Source organism: Phacochoerus africanus, chromosome 11 (genome assembly GCF_016906955.1).
Source record: "Phacochoerus africanus isolate WHEZ1 chromosome 11, ROS_Pafr_v1, whole genome shotgun sequence".
In the NCBI taxonomy this organism is placed as follows: domain Eukaryota; kingdom Metazoa; phylum Chordata; class Mammalia; order Artiodactyla; family Suidae; genus Phacochoerus; species Phacochoerus africanus.
The window spans coordinates 89037538-89060840 of record NC_062554.1 but is presented as its reverse complement, the minus strand read 5'-3'; positions in this window follow the sequence as shown (position 1 = coordinate 89060840).

Genomic DNA, 23303 nt, shown 5'->3' with positions numbered 1-23303 from the left:
AGAACCACACCTTTTCATCTATGGATGTCCAGCCTCAAGCAGTATACTCTCATACAGTGGGAACTCTGTAGTTATTGAATGAATAAGTGCACAAATAAATCAAAGTAATTGATACTGAAAGCCTTCCTGACCCTGCAGCAAAACAAAATGTTATAAAAAAATGTTATAACAAAAATGTTACACAATTTGTGCTACAAAGTTATCATTAACTGCATATTCAAGTTTTGAAACATCATTTTATTACCTATTCAGCAGCACTTCTGATAGTGCTAAAATGAAGCTAAAATGAATTAAGGCATATAAAGCATTATACTGTAACAGAACAAAGTGCCTTTCAAAGACATAAACTATACAGCCTATAACAAATTATATATCCTCTTCAAATCTCAGTTTCCTCATCTGTCAAATGGGGATAAAAAATTACTCAAAAGCTTGATCAGATTTCATATATATAGCAATTTAAGCTTGAAAAATGAAAATCCCATGCAATTATAATTAATATTAAATTTACTCAGAACATTAGAAACCAGCTACTTGTTATTGTGTAATATATAATTAGGACACTTACTAAGAAATTAGTTCAGTTGTACATCACATAATGGTCCATAATTCTTGTGCTTATAAAAATAGATGTAGCTAGAGATAAAGGGCAAGTTAAAATGCATCTAGATACCCAGTGGTAGAAGACAATGCATATTAATGGACCCGTTAGGGATATTCTGTTTTCTAGGGAGAAAGAAAAAGGGAAAGGAAAGAAAGAGTAATAGAAATTAGCATTAAGAAATGCGTGTGATGTTCCAAACATTTTTCTAAGTAACGTGCTTCATTTAATTTAATCCTCACACCTCCCTTATGAGATAGAAGCTCTCATCTGATTTTTAGAGTAGAAACTGATGCTTAGAGAAGTTAAACTACTGGGCCAACATCACATAATCAGGAAATGATAGAGCTTATTCAAACCCAGGAATGTTGACTTCATTGCACTTTGCCACTAAGAAATCAAAGAGGTGGAATAAAAAACAAAACTAAATTATTTCCTTCATTGTTATAACCTGGGTTTTTTTAATAGTTTTGACTGGGACTCTGAGCCAGCTGAACTGAGTTTCTGAGGACTTTAGACTTAGCATTCCCCAAAATAACAAACTGAAAAGATTATTTCGTTATGGGAAACCTAAAAAAAAATCACATATGTCCATGTTAACTGCCTTGGAAGTGAAAGAATAGTTTGAGAGTGTTTCTTCACAAGGTATGTAAATCAAATACTATGAAAAAGTTTCCCTTATTTCATTCGCACTCCTCTCTACCATTATGTGACAAAATGCTATAGCCCAAAGCAACCACTTTTAGTAATTAAGCACATATTTTCAAAATGTAAATATATACATTTTTTTCATATTACCTATTTTTTTGGCTGCACCTGTGGCATGTGGAAGTTCCCAGGCCAGGAATCGAATCTGCACCACAACAGATGGAACTCCCACATTACCTATTGATTTTCTATTATGGATAATATGATCATTGAAGTCTTTCTTACCACCTCACCTACCTTCCAAAAAGACACGAATTTGGAGTTCCCGTTGTGGTTGAATGGAAATGAATCTGACTAGTATCCGTGAGGATGTGGGCTTGATCCCTGGCCTTGTTCAGTGGGTTAAGGAGCCAGCATTGCCATGAACTGTGGCGTAGGTCACATACACGGCTTGGATCTGGCATTGCTGTGGCTGTGGTGTGGGCCCACAGCTGCAGCTCCAATTCAACCCCTACCCTGGGAACTTCCATATGCCACAGGCGCAGCTCTAAAAAGCAATAAAATAAAATAAAATAAAATAATCACCACCAACATTTAACATCTAATGGAATAGATTAAGTATATAATTTGATTGTTACGGCTACTTGCTATACAGTTATATAACTTTCCGATAGCCTGCAGTTAGCTTAAGTAAGGAAAAATTATTTCATGCTAGTTTTCAGAATATATATGATAGATTTAAACTTGGGTAAAGGCAAACTCTACTCAACTTTATTCTTTTCAATACAATTTTTTTTTCTTCAATACAATTTTTTTTTTCTTCAATACATAAAGCTTTTGCTGCAATCGGTGGCTATTTCCTCTGCTGACGAAATATGGCAGAATCAACTTTGTATCAGTAAAAGTAGCAAAATCAACCTCATCATAACTAGAAAAGTATTTAGTGCCAAATGCACCCACAAAATAGTAATAATTTTAGATTAAATTTTCAATAAAGATTATTAAGCATAGATTTAGACAGTAAATAGGAATGTAAAGAGGTCAAAAAGTAAATGCATCAAGATAAAGGAATAGGAGTTCCCATTGTGGTGCAATGGTTAACGAATCCGACTAGGAACCATGAGATTGCGGGTTGGATCCCTGGCCTTGCTCAGTGGGTTAAGGATCCAGCGTTGCCGTGAGCTGTGGTGAAGGTTGCAGACGCGGCTCGGATCCTGCATTGCTGTGGCTCTGGCGCAGGCCGGTGGCTACAGCTCTGATTAGACTCCTAGCCCGGCAACCTCCATATGCCGTGGGAGCAGCCCTAGAAAAGGCAAAAAGACAAAAAAAAAAAAGATAAAGGAATAAATATAGTCCATATCCCTTCTTTGACTCTGGGGTTAGATATATTCTAGAGTTTAAATAAAAGTTTTCACATTTTAGAAAAGCTGATTTTCTACATATCACATAATAATAGAAACTGATGCATCATTCTGTAATCAACAATATTTCTACATTAAATTGTATAAATAATGAAACAAAGTGGAAACATAAAAACAAAACAGCCTCACATCCATTCAAGTTCATGTAAATTTAGTGCCAAACTTATAAACTTTCCACTTTCAAAATGAAATGCAGATAATAGATTGTAAACTGTGAACAAAGGAGAGACCAAATTATGTTTACCAGTAGACTGCCTTAACAACCTCAAAGGATTAACTACAAAATTATAATAAGAATTTATAAAGGGATTTATAAGAATTTTTAAAAGGATAAAGCAAAAATTAAAGATCAAGAGTACAAGAGGAGGCTTTTGGTTTCTACAGATAAAGTTCAGAGAGAGAATATTCAACTTATGCCTTTTCCCCCCAGTAATAACAACATTAGGGTGACTCTCTTGTACATGACTCAAGGGAGGGGGATAAAGAAAGAGTGTGGAAATAATTATTACTTTAATATATCTATGAAGTGCTTCCAAGTACCTGGTATTATATAAGGAAATAACAGTACCCTTTAAGATTTTAAAATCTAAAACAACACATTATACTAGATGAAATAATTAGACATACATGGAACACTACATGCAAAAGGAGCAGAATACACTTATTTTTCTAGTGCACTTAGAACATTTTCCAAGATAGATCACAGCTAGGCCACACAAAAAAATCTCGTTAAATTTAAAAAGGTTAAAATCAGATGAAGTGTCTTTTCTGAACATAACAGTTTGAGATAAGAAATCAACTACACACAAAAAAACTCCATAAAACACAACAGGTGGAGTCTAAACAATATGCTAGCAAACAACCAATGGATCCTGAAGAAATCAAAAAAGTAATAAAAAAAAATACTTAGAGACAAATGAAAATGGAAACGAATTTTGGAAAATGATCCAAAATTTATGGGACATAGTAAAATCAGTTCTAAAAGGAAAGTTTATAAGTGATACAAGTCTTCCTCTGGAAATAAGAACGATCTCAAATAAATAACCTAACCTTATAGCTAAAGTAACTAGAAAAAAAAAAAGAACAAATAAAAACTAAAGTTAGTAGAAAGAAAAAACTAATCAGATCAGAGCAGAAATTAATGAAATAGAGGCTAAACAACAACAACAGAAAAGATCGGTAAAACTAAGAGCTGGCTCTTTGAAAGTATAAGCAAAATTGATAAACCTTTAGCAAGACCCATGAAGGAAAAAAGAGAGGGCCAAAATAAATAAAATCAGAAATGAAAGAGAAGTTACAACAAACACCACAGAAGTACTAAAAGTCATAAGATTACTTTTGAACAATTATATCTCAATAAAATGGACAACCTAGAAGAAATAAGTAAATTCCTAGAAACACATGAACTCCCAAAAATGAATCAGGAAGAACAGAAAATATAAGCAGACTGATTACAAGTAATGAAGCTGAATCAGATATCTGAAAAACTCCAAATAAAAGTCTAGAACCAGATAGCTTCACAGGTGAATTCTACCAAACATTTAAAGAAGAGTTAACAGCTATTTTTCTCAAACTCTACCAAAAATTGCAGAGGAAAGAAAGTTTCCAAATCCATTCCAAACTCATTTCCAAACAAGGCCTGTATCACCCTGATACTAAAATCATTCAAAGACATTACATACACACAAACAAAATTATAGGCCAATATCAGTAATGAACATAGAAGTAAAAATTTTCAACAAAATATTAGCAAACCAAATTCAACAATACATTAAAAAAATCATATGCCATAATCAAGTGGGATTTATCCCAGGTCCCATGATGTTTCAATATCCATTCATGACAAAAACTTTCAACAAAGTGGGTATAGAGGGACTATGTCTCAACATAATAAAGATCACATATGGCAAGTTCACAGCTAACACTGGTAATCAATGATGAAAAGCGGAAAACATTTCCTCTAAGATCAGGAACAAGATAAGGATGGTTATTCTCATAACTTTAATTTAGCATAGTATTGGAAGTCCTAGCCACAGCAATTAGACAAGAAAAATAAATAAAGGTAATCCAAGTTGGACAGAAGAAGTAGAGCACTCATTGATGACAGATGACACAACACTATATACAGAAAATCTTATGAATGCCACCAAAAAAAATAATTCAGCAAATTTGTAGGATACAAAATCAATATCTGTTTCATTGCTATACACTAACAATGTATTATCAGAAAGAGTAATTAAGAAAACAATCCCATTTAAATTGGATCAAAAAGGAGTTCCTGTCATGGTTCAGTGGTTAACAATCCAGCTAGGAACCATGAGGTTGCAGGTTAGATCCCTGGCCTCACACCGTGGGTTAAGGATCCAGCATTGCCTGAGGTGTGGTGTAGGTCGCAGATGAGGCTCGGATTCTGCATTGCTATCTCTCTAGCATAGGCCAGCAGCTATAGCTCCGACTGGACCCCTAGCCTGGGAACCTCCATATATCATGGGTGTGGCCCTAGAAAAAACAAAAAAAATACTGGATCAAAGAGAATAAATAACTAGGAATAAATCCGTAGGAAAGAACTGTACTCAGAAAATTATAAGACACTGATGAAAGAAACTGAAGATGATACAAACAAATGGAAACGTACGACACATTCATGGATTAGAATTAATATTACTCAAATGACCATACCACTCAAAGTAATCAATGTGGTTTCTATCAAAATACCAAGGGCATTTTTCACAGAACTAGAACAAATTCTAAAATTTACATGGGAACAAACCCTGAATAGCTAAAACTATCTTGAGAAGGAACAAACTCCTTGATTTCAAACTATATTACACAGCTACAGTAATCACGACACTATAATAATGGCACCAAAACAAACACATAGTGGCCAGAAATAAACTCACGGTTATATGATCATTTAATCTATAACAAAGGAAACAAGAATGGAAAAAAGACAGTCCCTTCAATAAATGGTGTTAGCAAAACTGGACAGCTACACACAAAATAATCAAACTAGACTACTTTCTGACACTATAACAAAAAAAAATCAAAATGGATTGAAGACTTAAATATAAGACCTGAAACCATAAAACTCCTAGAAGAAAACTCAGGCAATATGCTCTTTGACATTAGTCTTAGGAATATCTTTTTAATCTCAGTCTTCTCAGGCAAAGGAAACAAATGAAAAAGATAAATGAATTGGACTACATCAAAATAAAAAGCTTTGCATAGTGAAGGAAACTGAAAATGAAAAGGCAGTCTACTGAATAGCAGAAGATATTTATAAACAACATATCCAATAGGGGTTAATATCTAAAATCTACAAAGCCATACAACTCAACTTCAAAAAAAAAAAAAATTTAAAAGTGAGCAGAGGATCTGAATAGACATTTTTCCAAAGAAGACCTGCTAATGGCCAATAGACACATGGAAATATATCAACATCATAATCATCAGGGAAATGCAAGTCAAAACCATAAAGAGATATTACCTCACACCTGTCAGAATGGCTATCATCAAAAAGACAACAAATAATAAGGTTGGTGAGAAGGTAACACTTGTGCACTTTTGCTGGGATTGCAAATTGGTGCAGCCACTATGGAAAACAATATGGAGGTTCCTCAAAAAATTAAAAATAGAACTGCCATATGATCCAGTAATTTTATTTTTAAATATTTACCCAAATAAAACAAAAACACTAATATAAAAGATATATGTACCCCTATGTTCACTGCAGTATATTTACAATAGCCAAGATGTAGAAGCAACATAAAATGTACATATATAGGTGAATGGATAAAGAAGATGTAGTATATTTATATGCAATGGAATATTACCCAGCCATAAAAGAGAATGTAATCTTGTCATTTGTGACAATATGAATGGACCTAACAGGTATTATGCTAAGTAAAATAAGTCAACAGAGAAAGACAAATACAGTATGATTTCACTTATACATGGAATCTTAAAAAAAATAAAAATAAAAAAGAACAAGCATAACAAAACAGAAACAGACTCATGTGTACAGAGAACAAGAGGTGTTTGTCAGAAGGGAGCAGAATGGGAGATGAGTGAAATAGACAAGGGAGATAGGAGGTACAAACTTCCTCTTGCAAAATAAATGTTATACAGATGAAAGGTATAGTATGAGGAAGATAGTCAATAACATAATAACTTTTTATGATAACAAATGGTAATTAGACTTACTGTGATCATTTTGTAATGTAGCAAAATAGCAAATCTATATGCTGTACACCTGAAACTAATAGTTTTGTAGGCCAATTACTTCTGTTTTGTTAGTGCTGGATACTGAGGTAATTAAATGAGAGAGGTTTCTGAACTACAAGGCTCTGAATCCTGTTTACTTTGGTCCCATTCTGAGTTTATGTAATTTAACCTACCTGCTTCTCTTCTGTTATGGGATTGTCAGCTTTAATTGAAGACCTGCAGGAAAGACCTGAAGAGGATCTGCCAAACTCCTTAAGTAAGCTCTTGAGCAACCTCGAAACAGTACATCCGAGTCTGTCTGGTTTTCTACCTCAGCTATAGGTTAGAATTATGAAAACTCTTTGAAAGAGCTTTCAAAATCCTAATCCCCAGGCCACATTCCAGACCAATTAAATCAACTTATGAGTGTCAGACCCAGATATCAGTATTTCTGAAACCTTCTCAAAAGAGTATGACAGTACAGCCGAGGTTAAAAATAATAGAGATACAAGGGAGAAGCCAAAGGATGTGATGGCCATGCTTCAAGTTCATGGCAAATTGAGCAAGGACTATCAGAGAGCACCCTCAGATATGCCTTATTATAATATTTCCTGGGGATTTGGGTAGAACATAGTGGAGTAATTAAGGCTTTTTTTTTTTTCTGATTTTTCTCTTAACGCTTTAGAATAGGAACAAAGCTGAAAGAAAAAACAGGCAGAAGCTCCCGTCATGATGCAGTGGAAATGACTCTGCCTAGGAAACACGAGGTTGTGGGTTTGATTCCTAGCCTCACTCAGTGGGTTAAAGATCTGTCACTGATGTGAGCTGTGGTGTAGGTTGCAGACACAACTCGCATCCTGTGTTGCTGTGACTGTGGTGTAGGCCGGCAGCTGTAGCTCTGATTCGACCCCTAGCCTGGGACCCTCCATATGCCATGAGTGTGGCCCCAAAAAAGCAAAAAACAAAAACAAAAACAAACAAAAACAAAACAAAAAAGAGGAAAACCTTAGATTACTCGAAGCTGAAGTTCTGAAATTCCGATGTGGTCACAGCTGGGTTTAGGTTAAATGACTCCCACCTTGCTAAACTCTACAGTATAGTAGTAATAGCTGACAGACTAATCTTCCAAATAACAAAGGGACTTCACAAGTTTCCCAACAATTAAAAAGAAGTAATGAAAGCCTTATATTTTTCTTTTTCTTATATAGTGCTTTATTTAGTTGTAATCCTAGCTACTCTGTTCACATCTCTAGATATGTATTACTGTGTGTAGAATCTTATACTCTTGTTCATTATGTCACAACGTCTCCCTAGATTAGTAGCTGGGCATGCTTTGGCAAAATACATTTAGATCTAGAAAATAAACTTGAAGTTCCAAATGGAAAAAATCTTCAGAATTCATGTGTTTCTCCCATAATTTGTGTTAACAGTCTTTCTAGGAACTTGGTTTGCCATTTTCTGGTTTCAAAATCTGTTTCTGTAGAACTGCCCCAAACCTACCTGTGGAAGGATCTAAATTTCTGGAGCTAAATACCTAGGAATAAATCTACCTAAAGAGACCAAAGACCTGTACTCTGAAAACTATAAGATGCTGATGAAAGATGACACAAATAGATGGAAAGACATATCATGCTCTTTGATTGGAAGAATCAATATAGTCAAAATGACAATACTACCTAAAGCAATCTAAAGATTCAAGGCAATCCCTATCAAATTATCAATGACATTCTTTACAGAACTAGAACAAAATATTTTAAAATTTGTATGGAAACACAAAAGACCTTGAATAGCCAAAGCAATATTGAAAAGAAAAAAATGGGATTGGAGAAACCAGGCTCCCTGACTTCAGACTAGACTACAAAGCTATAGTCATCAAAATAGAGTGGTAGTGGCACAAAAACAAAAATATAAATAAATAGAATGGGATAGAAAGCCCAGAAATAGGGAGTTCCCGTCGTGGCGCAGTGGTTAACGAATCCGACTAGGAACCATGAAGTTGCGGGTTCGGTCCCTGCCCTTGCTCAGTGGGTTAACGATCCGGCGTTGCCGTGAGCTGTGGTGTAGGTTGCAGACGCGGCTCGGATCCCACGTTGCTGTGGCTCTGGCGTAGGCCGGTGGCTACAGCTCCAATTCAACCCCTAGCCTGGGAACCTCCATATGCCGCGGGAGCGGCCCAAGAAATAGCAAAAAAAAAAAAAAAGAAAGCCCAGAAATAAACCCAAGCCCCTATGGTCAACTAATCTATGATAAAGGAGGTAAGAATATACAGTGGAGGAAAGATAGTCTCTTCAATAAATGGTGCTGAAAAAACTGGACAGCTGCATATAAGAGAATGAAATTAGAACATTCTTAACACCATACACAAAAATAAATTTGAAATGGATTAAAGACCTAAATGTAAGGCCGGATACTATAAAACTCCTAGAGGAAAACACAGGCAGGATGCTCTTTGACATAAATTACAGCAACATCTTGTTTGATCCACCTCCTAGAATAATGACAATAAAGACAAAAATAAACCAATGGGACCTAATTAAAACCAAAAGCTTCTACACAGCAAAGGAAACCATTACCAAAAAAAAAAAAAAAAAAAAGACAACCCACAGAATGGGAGAAAAATCTTTGCAAATGATTCACCTGACGAAGGTTTAATCTCCAAAATATACAAACACATACAACTCAGCAACAAAAAAACAAACAACCCAATTGAAAAAATGGGCAGAAGACCTAAATAGACATTTCTCTAAAGAAGAAGACATACAGATGGCCAGCAGACTCATGAAAAAAATGCTAAACCTCACTAATAATTAAAGAAATGCAAATCAAAACTACAATGAGGTACTACCTCATACTAGTTAGATTTGCTATCATTAACAAGTCAAGGAGTTCCTGTCATGGCACAGTGGAAATGAATCAGACTAGGAACCATGAGGTTGAAGGTTCGATCCCTGGCCTTGCTCAGCAGGTTAAGGATCCAGTGTTGCCGTGAGCTGTGATATAGGTCACAGACACAGCTCAGATCCCATGTTGCTGTGGCTGTGGCATAGGCCAGTGGCTACAGCTCCGATTAGACCCCTAGCCTGGGAACCTCCATATGCCGAGGGTGTGGCCCCCAAAAGACAAAAAGGACAAAAAAAAATGGTCAACAAATAACAAATGCTAGAGAGAATGTGGAGAAAAGGGCACCCTTCTTCACTGTTGGTGGGAATGTAAATTGGTACAATCACTATGGAAAACAATATGGAAGTATCTCAGAAAACTAAATATAGAACTACCATATGATCCAGCAATACCACTCCTGGGCATATATCTAGACAAAACTTTCATTGAAAATGATACATGCACCCATATGTTCATTGCAGCACTATTCACAATAGCCAAGACATGGAAACAACCTAAGTATCCATTGACAGATGAATGCACACGTGGTACATATATACAATGGAAGATGCAGTGCATATATACAATGGAATGATGTTCAGCCGTAAGAAAGGACAAAGTAATACAATTTGCACCAACATGGATCAAACTAGAGACTCATACTAACTGAAGTAAGTCAGAAAAAGACAAACACCATATGATATCACTTATATGTGGAATCTAAAATATGGCACAAATGATCTTTCCACAAAGCCAGAAACAGATCATGGACATGGAGTGCAGACTTGTGTTTGCCAGGGGGGAAGGGGGAGAGAGGGGGACTGATGGGGAATTTGGGGTTGGTAGATGCAGATTTACATTTAGAATGGATGGGTAGTAGGGTCCTACTGTACAACACAGGGAACTGCATCCGGTCTCTTAGGTTAGAATGGGTGGCTAGAAGCAATGAGATCCTGCTGTATAGCATAGGGGACTATATCTAGTCACTTGTGATAGAACATGATGGAGGATAATGTGAGAAAGAGAATGTATAAATATGTGTGTGTGTGTGTGTGTGTGTGCGCGCACGCGCGTGCATGCATGAGTATGACTGGATCACTTTGCTGTAGAGTAGAAATTGACAGAACACTATAATTCAGCTGTAATGGAAAAATTAAAATCATAAAGTAAAAAAAGAGGAATGGGTGGCTGGGTCACTTTGCTGTACAGCAGAAATTGGAGGAACATTGTGAATCAACTATATTTTAATAAAAATTTTTTGAAAGTAAATTTCTGGAACTAGAAATTAGAATTACAACTTTTCCATCAGAATTATTAGGATGATTAAAAAGACTAATTCAAACACACACACACACACATTCACCAGCCAAGGAAAAGAAAGTCCAAATGAACTTTGATTTTGTCTCTACCAATTCCATCCAACTCAAAGCTTCAGAGTTTAGCCAGAACCAGCCCAGTCACCAATAGAAAAATCACTTGATTCTCTATATTCGACTTCCTGTGACAAATCTAAACCATTAATATTGAGTTAATAGGAATTTGCTACTTTCAAACACAAAAGCCTCTTTGCTTATGTCCACATGTCTTATCTGGGAAGTCAACAGATTAGTCCTTATTTGGATGGAAACCTAACTGGAAACTTCCAACTGGAGTGTCCTTTCCTCTTCCATTCACTAACTATTCCTGGCTATGCAAATGCATGCATGTGCATGAGAGAACATAAATTATGGCTAGCAGTTTGACACCATTGTTTTATTAACAAATACTACTCAAAGCAAAATAATTAAATAGGGACACATAGTAAAATAAACATTTCAATGACCTTTTAGACTGAAAAGTTCTGCTCTACAAATAAAGGGGAGAACAATACAATTACACGATAGTACTTATACAGAATTGCTGAATATGCGATGAAGCCTTGACCAGCCAGCCAGTTGTCCTCTCATCTCTTCCATCCCAGAAAAGGTTGAAAAGAACAGGACAGCTGTAGTGTCCTGACTTTGAGACTCACTGATGAATGGAATGACAGATGTAGAGTCAGTTCCCCAAAGTGGGCAGAACCTCATCCCTGACAAACAAAAGGGAATGACAGTCTTGGAGCCTCATTTACTTCAAGAAAAATTTTTTAGGCCAGCTGTCTTTTTTACATATATAAGATAATGGTAAAAGACAAGGTTTACCAATTAAGTCTCAGAACACCATTTTACCTGATAATCCAAGCAAAACACCAAGAATTAGCTTTTCCCTAACGCATAACTTTTACTAGATAGATTGATAGATAGATAGATAGATAGATAGATAGATAGATAGATAGATAGATAGATAGATAGATAATTAGATGTATATTATATGCTTTAGTTCCATCTATGGCTTTATCACATGTGCTAAATAATAAGGGCTGCTCTAGATCTGTTTAGATTTATCCACCCAAAATCTGAAAAATAAAAATGTCAACCTTCAGAAAGTTCCACATCTGTTACATGTATCTTCTTATTATCTACCAAAGACCCCTAGGTTTTGTCTTCTTGCAACTCCCTATTGACCCAAAGTAATGATTTGTACAACTCATTAAACACATATTCAATTCTCTTACCATATGTTGGGCTGGTGACTTCCTGAACTTTGGCTCTCCTACTCAGGGACTGTAAAAACCTTGAAATCAGGCATCTATTGCTTATGGGTATTGTTTTTTGTTTTGCTACAGGAGATGCTCCATAAATAGTATGATTCATATACTTTTTCTCATTGGATCCTCAGCACTATCTTGTGGTGTGGGCAGGGCAAGTAAAACCCCTATTTTACAAATGAAAAAAACTGAGGATCCAGTAGGTTAAGTGATATGTCATATAACCTAACACAGAGAATCAGCAAAACTGGAAATAGAAACAAGTTTTCCCAATTTGTAAGTCAGAATTCATTGTGTTTATATCTTCTTAAATGTATGAAAAAGTCTATCAATTATAGAAGTATTTTTATTCTCAATTTCTTTGAGTAGTATTAACAATTTCCCAGAGACAAAGACAATAACTATTAGTGGTTGTCAAAAATCCATGTTTTACAATTTAGTTTGTACATTTCTGAAGCTTAAGCTCTGATTAAAATTATCCATACTGTAGTGCTCTGTTTAATAGGATTAACCTATCACCAGTACTTTAGCTTTGCTTTGACAAATAGCTTTAGAAGATAAAGATTTTATTGAAATATAGTAGAAAGGCATGTTTTAATATGTGAACGACATCAGAAGAAAACATTAAATTAACATTTAAATAATCAAAGTAACAGTGATTCTGACCCAAGAAGTAATTGTATGTATAACATTTAATGTTTCCGCTAATTTTGACTTAAAGCTGTATGAATTTCACACCCTAAAAACTGCAAAAATTCAAAAACTGCAAAAATTCATCCATGTTTATTTGTAACATGGCTTTAAGCTCCAGGAATTTCATGGAGTTTGAAGCTGACTTTCTATAGAGAAGAGAATAATGCTAATGAGTGAATATTAAGTATAAGGCACTAACACTACAGAGGTAAATATGTAATTATATACATTTCCAAAAGTGGGATAAATCACACATTAAGTTATGTCATAATTCAAGGACTTGTAAGAGGCAGAAAGATGTAGTTGATAGTCTTTGGATAATTACTTTTAATTAACAAGCTTATATTATAAAAATATGAGAATATTTTAAATTAGGAATGTAAAAATATTCAATACAAGAAAATGGATCTTTAAAGCTAGAGGAGAGCAACCATTGGAAAGAGGAGAGGTTTTACTTCTTCTGCCTACCCATAAAGGCTAAGTCTAGACATTCATAATTACACCAATTAATTGGCCATTTTGGCTAAATTATGTAAATTGTCTGCATACACTTCTCAAAGTACATAACAGCCAATGCTATTTTCACTTTGGTCAAGTCTATACCAGCTAGCAAAATGAAGTGGATAATTAAGACAATTATTCTGATAATTTAGATCAAACATTAATTAAGGTAAAAGCAGATTAAATCTAGGGGGGGAGAGGGGCTTGGATTGGAATATAAATGTTCCTCTTGTGTTCCATAAGCATGGCAAAAGGGTTTTCTGTTTCTTGAATTGTCTGTGAAATCTGATTTCAAAACATTGAGTATATACTGTTTCTATAGAAATTCTTTAATCTAGTTCTTAAATTCTTAAGGTACCTAGGTAATAAAATAGTATTCAGTGTTCATACCAGTTTTGGCTTAAATCTCATTTCCTAAATTCATAGAGAACACTGATTAAATTTATGGATATCCTAAACTCAGAAATAAAGTCAATGGAATGTTTTTTAAAAATTAACAATAAGGAGTTCCCTGGTGGCCCAGTGGTTAAGGATTTGGCATTGTACTGCTATAGCTTGGGTTACTGTTGTGGCTCAGGTTCAGTCCCTGGCTCAGGAAACTTGTATGTCATGGGCACAGCCAAAATAAATAAAAATTTAAAAATAAAATAAACAACAAGAATATATTCTTTATACTGGCATTATAGCTTGGTAGAAGAATGCCCTTTTAACAGAAGTGTGCTGAAGCATTTAGGAGTGAAGTGCAGTGATGCTCATGATTGACATGCGTTCCCGACGTGGCGCAGTTAACGAATCTGACTAGGAAACATGAGGTTTCGGATTTGATCCCTGGCCTCGCTCAGTGGGTCAAGGATCCAGCAACGTGAGCTGTGGTGTAGGTGGCTGCTGCAGCTCTGATTGAATCCCTAGCCTGGGAACCTCCATATGCCACGGGAAGTGGCCCTAGAAAAGGCAAAATACAAAAAAATAAAAATTAAAAAAAATAAATAGGTGAGGACAGAACTATAGACATGTGCATAAATAACCAAACGAAAGAACAAATAATTTTAGTCTATGTCAATATATACCTATTTATTTAGATAGAGTATGTTGATATCTGTCTAAAGTGAGAGAGAGAGAGTCTAAGCAATCGTCACAAAATGTTTAACAATGTTAACCTAGATGAAAGGAATATGGGTGTTCACTGAAATGTTTCATTGTACTATTATTTCAAGTTTTCCATAGGTTTCAAAATTTTCAAAATAAAAAGTTGGGGGAAATATACATTTTAAGCTTCACATAAAATAACTAGTAAATATTCAGTATCCATCAAACTCCCATGAATATGATACCCCTGAGATTGAAAATTCTGCAGTACCTCATTTTGTAAAACCATACTGTGAAATCTATACTAAAGATTCTTTCCAATAGGCCTTAAGTGAGCACTTTAAAATATTCCCAAGGTTTCCCATGCAGGGTATAGTTAAAGAGCATTCCACTTGAGATCCTTGCCTGAAAGGCCCTATAGAATTGCAAAGTATCATTATTAAGCAAATGTTCCTGGGCTCTAGGGTGGTTCACTTAAAACACATTTCACTGTATTGAATATTCAATGCCAAAAGCACACTGTTCACTGTTAAGATTTGCAATTTAAACCCAGTTGGGAGAAGTAAAAGGTTCTTGTAATTTGCCTATACTGTATTACATTGATGTAGTAGCTTTCATTGATAATTAAGTTCCAAAAATATGAGTTAGATTGTGTGAACAATAGAAGAAAGCTAACCTTTCTATTATAGCCTTAGCTCTTGACTTCTTGTATTTAAGATTACAGATGCTCCATTAAATCGATTTTGTGTTTAATCTCCTCTTGAAAACCAGTGAATGCAAGTCCCCAACTTTCTTCCCTTTGAGAGAACCCAAGTATTTGACAATGAAAACTACAAGTCTCAAGCCAGATGATCAACACCACCCACCCGGGATAAGAAAAGTTTAGCGTGTCTGTTTTTGGGTCGTTTTCCTCAACTAACTCTCACTGCACTGGAACGTCAAAATATATTTCACACTAGATTTTTCAAATGTATCTTTTTGGAGGAACCAGATTTGAGAGGGCATGGGGTGTATTAGATTAATTATGTTCCCTTTAAATACACAGATAAACTTTTTAAAAACATCAAATTTTTAACAGTAATGTGCTTTTTAAAAATTTCATTCAAATCTCTTCTATGTTTATCTAGTTCTTTTGCTGTGTTTTAATATTTTTAGGTCCCTCGGTAATATATAAAACGGTCTAAATTATGAAGAATATAGGACTGAGGAAAATTTAAAACATATAAAGAAGAGCAGACAGGAGATTATATCAAAAGGGAATTCCATGATTCCCTTTTGAATTTGTCCTGGAGAGGCAGCAACCATCTCCCTGGTTCAGGTTTTCAAGGTAGGGAAATGACTAGCTGAATCATGGCTTTCTATGGTCCACATGTATGCAGCCTCATTTTCTCAAGCACCACTGGCGCCGGGATTACGCGCCAGCCTTCGGTCAGCCTCAAATTTAGAGCTTCTGGCGAGAAAATCCGGTTAATACTAAATGTACAATTTACCCTCAAAAGAGGTAAAAATACCTTGGCAATGACAGCATAAGCAGTGCATTTGGGAATCCCTGTGGAAGATCCCCTCCCACTTATACAGGAAGAGAGTGGTAAGGAAGGAATGGTGTAGCACTGTTTCTCTCGACTGTGGTACCCGAATCAGCAGCTCAGCATCACGTGGGAACCAGTTGGAAATGCAAATTATCTGTCCCTACCCCAGACCTATTTAGGGAGAAACTCTGAGAATGGGGCCCAGCAATCTGCGTTTAACTTGCCCTTTGGGTGATTCTGATGTATTATCACTGACAGAGAAACAAGATTATAAATTTCCTAAAGGAACTTTTAAAGTCCAGTCAAGACCTGGAGGGGGGCGACCAGACCAGCAAAGCAGGAGGTTCTACTACCGCCCGGGTCGGGTGGGTCCCAGGGCCCCTGACCCGTCCGCGACCCGCTCCCGCACACACGCCCCCAGCCGCCCCAGTTCCCCTCCACCGCCCCCGCCCCTGGCTTCTCGGCCAACCTCCCTCCGCCCGCGGCCGCGCCGGACGCCCAGCAGGAGTCAGGTCGGCGGCCGGGGGCGCGGTGGGCCCCTCCCGCGGCCGCGCGTGCCGGCCGCGGCCCCCCTTCTGCCCGACCAGCCCCTTTGTCCGCCCCGAGGGCGGCACCTTCCCGCCCGCCGGGTGTGCGAACCCTTGGGGGGTGGGATAGGAGGAGGGACCGGGGAGGGAAGGAGGAGGAGCGGGGCGGGCGGCTGAGTGCAGGGGTGGTGAGTCGCCGCCACCGCACATCCGACTACCGTCCCGCCCGGCCTGCGGAATGGGGCTATTGTGGCTTGCCCGAGAGTGCCCGCGAAACAACCGCCCCGGGGCGGGGTGGTGCCTCCCCCTTGGCGGGAGCCGTCTTGGCCTTCCAGGCCCGGAAGCCGCTGCGGCCAGCGGTATCCGAGACGGGCCGAGCGTGGAGCGGGCGACTGCGCTCGGCGGGAGAACGCGGCTAAGCGGAGGGGAGGGCCGGAGGGTGGGGCGGGGCGGGGCTGGGCTGGGCCGCGGCGGAGCTGGGCACCCGCGCCTCCGCCTCTTGCTCCCGCTGCTGCCGCAGCCCTGGCTGCGCGGGAGGGCTGGGACGCTTGATCCCCCGCCGGGCGGCCTGCGCCCGGGGGGCCAGGAGGTGCGAGGCGGCCTGGGCCTGCACCCCGGGCCGTTCGGTGTAGCGATTTGGCGGGGAGGGGCGAGGGGAGAACGGAAGACAGGGAAGGGCAAATACTGTGACTGCTGGGTGCGGAATTATCTGCCGGGACCTCCGCAATCCCTGCTCCCGCCTGCGGAGGACGGCCGGGAAGCCCGACGGCCCCTCTTTTGGAAGGTCTTCCTGACCACCTCCCAGACAACCGTCGCTCTTTTCGTCCCATCTGCGACGGGTGGGGAAGTTGTCGACTACTCACCTTTTATCCTAGAGTCCCCCAGAACAGGATATGAAGCTGACTTCTTGGGGAGCTTCAGCTCCAGCAAAGCGCTGGGCGGTTGCCACTTTTGGAGGCGGATGTGAGCGGGGAGCCTTTCCTCTTCCTTCTCTGCTCCCACCCCACTCCTCGGCTGCAGGCTTGCGGTTTTTACTTGCCAGTCTCCTGACCTGACCTTTTAGATGGCCATAACACAGAAAAGGAACACGAGACCAATGGTACACTCTATAGGGCAGAACACCCTACGTGAAACTGAAAGCGGGAGCATCTCCGAAGTTACCTGAATGAGTAATGGCGGTAACGCGGGGATCTTTGCGGCTTCCTGCGGCTACCGTGGCCTGCTCGAGCCTTGCCCTGCACCGAACCCAGTGGTTGCTGATGCATTGATTCTGGGACCCTCGGGCCGCAAGGTTCTCCCCTTCAACAGAGTTACGAACTTGAACATACTAGGTCTTTTTAAAGTCGACATCGGCTTGCAATTTCCTCCCGCAAATTTCCAAATCTACAATTTTCCTATCTATTTCTGACCATTTTGGAATTTCTCTTCTTAAACCTTAGGTACCAAAGGGGAAGGAAATTCGACTCACCGAAACTTACCAAAAAGAATACTTTTGATTTAGTTGGTCAGTCAACAGCAAATCATCTAATAAAACTAGTTGTGCCTATCTATCTAGGGTCTACTTTGAAACTTTAAATATACATATTAATTGGCCTATTTTCGGTTAAATCTATTAATACCGTTAAAATGTTGAAATTATGCGAAATACTCTTTTTAAGGCCCTAATACCAGTCAATGAAATCAACAGTGCTAATGTCTTTCAGCAACAACAGCAATGTCTCCTTTGGTTTGACTTTGCTTTTGTTAGTTGGCTATGCACTTCTTAAGAGTTCCAATTGGTAAGTATGACAGAGTTGTAGAAATCACTTTTGTCTTCCTTTTGTTCTCTGTGCTTCTTGAAACAGAGAATAGAGAGTTTTGAAGTAGATTCCTTAGTTCTTTCAATATTTTTTTTCCAGAAAACTTCTGATAAACTCATCTTGAACAGTACCACTCTGATTAGTTCAGTTTTTCCAGCTTTGTGGGGGTGAAGGGTTAGTTGGAGATTATGCTTAAATTAGGATAGGTATAATCTTGGAAAACTACTTGAAGTACCATCTATGGAAAAATGAGAACGTTCTGTTTTTAATAGCTACCCTTTTGAAAGTAATGAGCATACCACTTCAGGGCTGTAAATGCAGAGTGAAGACTCCAAAATAGTGGGCTTCGGTCTTCCCAATGTTTGCTTTCTTTCAGTGTTGATCAAAGACCAATGTGTTTGCCTTATGAGGCCCCATTGGAAAATGTTTTTAGAACAGTCACAGACTTGGCAATAATCGGTTCAGCTTATTTAGCTCATCTTTGAAACGTTGCAACAAAGTTAAGAAACCGTTAAAGACAAAGGAGAAGGAAAGAAGGATTACATTGGCTATTGCAGGTTAAGTGCAGAGATTTCAAGAGGAAAAAGTTCGAACTTCACTCTCCCACTCTCTAAATCTTGCAATCCCGGTCCTTGTTCTGAATTAAAATGTGGCAGCAGCCTTCTTTGGTGGCCAGCAGGGTCCTTGTTACTTAAGAGGGAGAATCCTCACAGCAACGTTGGGGGAGGGGTAATGCTAAGTGTTCGGGAGAAAGTGAACTGGTAAATGCAATTCAGTAGGTTGGAATGGGGAGGCAATTGTGGAAAATTGCGTCCTCGGTATCTGAACAACATTTATTACTCTTTCCAGAATCTAAAAGCAAGAATCCAGATTTTGTTTCCTCTTAAAAAGCAACCTCTGCTGAGTACAGAAGTAGCGACTTGTCAAGCCCCAAATGAAAACGTGCCCCCTGCTCCGTCTAGATGGGCATTTCTGTCTGGATTTGGAAGGCAGACTTCGCTCAGGGTAAGATAGATGCCCTTGAACTCAGTGATAAGCGAATTTCTTAGAGCTGATGAAGATATTTTATTTCGAACACCTAAAGTGGGGGCAGTATCTGCTATGTGGGTCCCCTTCTCTGTACGTTTATACTTTCCCCTAACCAAACAGTCCTGAGCTCCTGGAAAGGAGCCTAAGGTGGCTAGCGCTAGTCTATTTAAAAGAGGAGGAGGACTGCACAGACGTGATGCCATAAACAGCAGTAACCCAGTTTGTAGGCTGGGTTAACAAAATTAACCACCGAGGTTCCTTCCGTTTCCATCTAGAACTCCCCAGTCACCAGCAAAACTGTCTCTGTCTTCTCAGAAGGAGGAAACTGGGTGTGTGCGGCTGGTCGGGCCAAGATCATATAGAAGTACTGCAAAACTCACCGAAAACAGGCGTCGAAGTTGCTCAAAAATGATTTGGGCTTTCGATGTGTAGGGATGAGCGGGGTGTGGCGGTGCTAAGTGTAATTCGCCAGGGGCCGTGGCAACGGGACTCACCTCAACAGCTGTGTAGGACCAAGCAAATTGGGGATTCACAAAATAAACCTTTGCAGTGACCAATGCAGATGTCCAGTTGGATTACCAGAGAAGCTCTCTGGGCTGATTCAACTTGACCCAAACGTGTGACCTATCTCTTTTACAAGGTAAAGAGGGGCCCATGATTCCTTTCACTTTGGCCCCACGGGAAATCGTGGAGCTGTGGGTAGCAGCCTGTGTGTGCGTGTAGGTGTTGGCACACATATTCGATTTCCAAAGTTTTTGAAGCTGTCTTCTCATTAGTGATTTACACACCCAGTAAATTTCAAAGAGCTTGACAGTGTTATCAGACACCTAAATGCACTGTCAGCTTTCCCCTCCAATTAGGTTTTCACTTCACTTTTAAAATCTTTTGCTTAGAAATGAGTGAACTCATATGAATCCCTCTGTAGGAAAGAACCAATCAAGAGAAATTATGTATATATATGATTGAGGTAAATTTTTAAATAAAAAGTTCTAATGAAGCACACAAAATATTCCAATATACTGTGCAACTTCATTCAGGAAAGCAGATATCTTTCATGTCCCCACAAGAATTCTTTATTGTCCTTAAACTGACTTTTGATATCCACGATTCTTAAGGGGAAAAAAAGAGAAAGCCTGCACCCAAGTTTTGAGTGGGATTCAATATTCTAAGCAAAATATGCTCAACAGATGATAGTAGAGATGAAGCCAGAAAACAACTCCAGCTATTTAAACTGCCAAATGAGACATAAAGCTGCATTGTAAAAATCATCTGGAAAACAGGTTTTCCCATTGAAGTCGCTATGTGTTAATTACTGTGAGCTGGAAGGCTGGAGATCGAACGCCTGGAAGCCGACTTTCACCCCGCATACGTAAACGGAAAAAGTGCTGAACCGCAGCCAGAGGGCTCCTGCTCGGACTCATTGCCATGCATGCCTAGACATTAATATGTGTTCATGGAGGGCTCGTACTGTACGAGGTGTTATTTCCTTATAAAGAAACACCAGGTCTCGCTTTCCATTCTTCTTACAAAATTATTCGCATTATTTATGCTACATTGAGCGATCTAATTTCTTCGTGATAGTCAGCTAATTGCTCTGGCAGGTAATTAGAAGCGGTTTACAACGCAAAGGGCTTTTGCATTGCCCCTCGGATTATTAAGTTGCGCTGTAAATTATACCATATTTGCTGGGGAAAAATTCTTTTTGAGCAAGTTCTCTTCCTGCGATCCGAGATGAAATCGCCCCCCCACCCCCCCATACACACCCCTCCCTAGCCACCCCCACTGCCACCACACCCCCTGCTTTTCCTGGACTCAGAGTCGAATGATTCTAAAGCACGCGATTTTGTTCGTGTTCACTGGGCCGAAATAACGTGGCCATTATGGCCTGAAATGGGCCAGGTTTGAAGCGAGCTTCCTGCGCGCCTGCAATATCCAGCAGGCATGTGGGAAAAGAACGGCTTAAATGGGGACATCTGTTCAGTGCTGCTCATCTTACTCTTACAGCCAGGTCAGGTTAAGAGAATAACCTGTTCGCCACCTTTTTTCTTGTTAATAAGACTATTAGAAAAAAAGCAAGCACACACACACACAAACAACACTAATTGAGCTGCCATATAAGCAAAGAAGCAGACACACAAAGGTAGCAGCTGAGTTACAAGAGGAACTGTAAAAAATAACATTGGGCTATTTCGGGGAAACTCTACAGGACTGTGAGGAAAATAAAATTGGGATATGTGAGTTCAGAAATGCTGTCTACAAAAAATGCTTTTACAAAAAGGGTTTTAAGAATTCAACAAGGACTGGTTTAGTTTCAGGTTTTCATTTTAATAAAATTGATCTGCAGGTAAAATCAATGGAATTTTTTTTTTCTTAAGCTTTCAAGTACTCCAGGGTCCTACACTTTTTGTTTTTGGTATTAGGGTTTGTGCTATCTCTGAGACAAACCCCAAGTGGGAGCATCCTAGTTTATCTGTTGGTCTCAGAAAAGCAAACTGTATCCCCTTTCACAAATATCACCCATTTGTAAACCTTGTACAATATCGGAGCACATGTGTGGTTAAACCTAGAGACCCAGTGCAGCTTCTAGATTATTTGTAATTAAACACAATTCCCAAAGTAACATTTATCTTCTGGAAACTGCGATTGCAATTGTCAACCGTCTGGAGGAGACGATGGAGGTAATCTGGGAGCATTACCTTCTCTAGTAACAGAACAGAATGAAAAGAAATCAATAGTGCTGAGGATAAGAATTTAGTAGTTTTTAATTCTGCATGTTAGCTGTGAGAAAGTGATATATAATACCAAAAGAGAAAACAACACAAACAAATCCACTCTAGGAAAAAATCAGGGATGAACTTGTCTGAATATCTAAGCCTCTCTCTTGCTTTGAGCAAGAATACACACACACACACACACACACACACACACAACCATTCACCCCAAATGAGCAAACTCTTTTCCCTATGTCTGTTTCCTTCATTTACATGATGAAGGAGGAATAAGAAGTGTGTAGAATTAATTATCAATTTCATCTGTGGGCTGGCAGGGAGATGAATATGAAATATACCATAGAGTACATGCCTGCCTGTAGAACTAACATAAGATCATATCAACATATGATGAAGATGCAGACATTGTTGAGTGCACACAACAAATAAGGAATTAAGATTTTTTTTTCTTTACTATAGGAAGAAAAGGCTATTTTGATAAATATCTTCACATTTTTCCTGTCAATGAATTTATCAACACATTTGTATGATTGATGCATGGGAAAATTCTTCCTTGTCTTTCTGAGTATATGCAGTTTGAATGCCCTAACTAAAGAGAATCAAAGTATGTAATATCCTAGGTTAGATGAATCTCTTTTAATTAAAATTGTTTGTAACTTTTGAATATTTTGAAGTGGCAGAGAAGAAAAAGAATAAATATTAAGCAGTGTGATACGGGGGCAAAATCGAGTCAATTAAGAAAATATGCTTTCTCAAGCGGTCACATTTATTTAAAGGGTCACCAAAGCAATGCTTTGCATCCAGCAGCAGACCTACGCAAGATCAAGAGTCAGTATTGCTTCGACGTGATCAACGAATGCATCCAATTAAGCAGTACCAGAAAAGTAAGGACTATAAATGTGGCTGGATAGTTTGAAACCAAATAACCTCACTAATAGGGACTATTGTTCAGTATAGAAGTTCCCATTTTTCAATCAGGAAAATACAGCCCTCTCTGGGCTCTGGCCGACTGATCCCCTTCCCACCTACGG